General features: G+C 63.6%; 1 protein-coding gene across 1 annotated transcript in view; it reads left to right on the plus strand.

Moving 5' to 3' along the window:
- The window catches only part of ESPNL (espin-like), a 22145-nt gene that overhangs the window by 2285 nt on the left and 19137 nt on the right, over positions 1 to 723 (plus strand).

A 723-nucleotide genomic window follows, 5' to 3' on the forward strand; every position in this document is an offset into this window, starting at 1 on the left:
GCATCCCCTTGCTAGACCCATTCTAGGGCACAGCGGGGAGCTTCAACTGGGGGTGGCCGTGGACTGGACCCGCCCCTGCAGGACCCTGGGGGTGTGCAGCACCCCCTGCGGGCTCTCCCAACCCCTCCCCGAGGAGTCCTGGTGGGAGTCCAGGTTCTCAGGGTGGGTGGCACAGGCAGTGCCTGGCCCTGCTGTTTGGCCACTTGTCCATGCCTGGCCACCCAGACCCTGGGGGGTGCTCCCAGACCCTGGGGGGAGCCCCACAAGCCCCACTCTTCTCCTCTCTGGACCCATGGAGGCACCATCTGGGCCTCTTTCCAGAAAGAACACAGAGTGACCTAGATGGGGGAGGATGCCTTCTTCCAAGACTTTTTCCAGGGCTGGGGACTTCCGCCTCCGCCCTGGAAAACCAGGCCTGTGGGGTGTCTGGGCGCTCTGAGGGTCTCCATTATGGAGAGGGTCTCCATTACCCGGTCAAGGGTCAAAGTGGGGAGGTCTCTCCCGGGAGGGGCAGAAGGGCAAGAGGTGGCTGGGGAGGGACTCAGTCCAGCTGCTCCGCTCCTTGTGCCTGGCATAAGAGCTGTGGGGATGCTGCGTGAGGGAAGGAAGGAAGGAAGAAGGAGTGATTTCCTCTGGCCTCCCACCACTCACCTTGGCTTCAGAAGCCCCTAGCGGTTGGCTCTGGCCTCCCTTCACCACTGCCTCTCCCAGGCTGGCCCTTTG

The sequence above is a fragment of the Bison bison genome, unplaced genomic scaffold (genome assembly GCF_000754665.1).
Source record: "Bison bison bison isolate TAMUID 2011002044 unplaced genomic scaffold, Bison_UMD1.0 scf7180017864475, whole genome shotgun sequence".
NCBI lineage: Eukaryota > Metazoa > Chordata > Mammalia > Artiodactyla > Bovidae > Bison > Bison bison.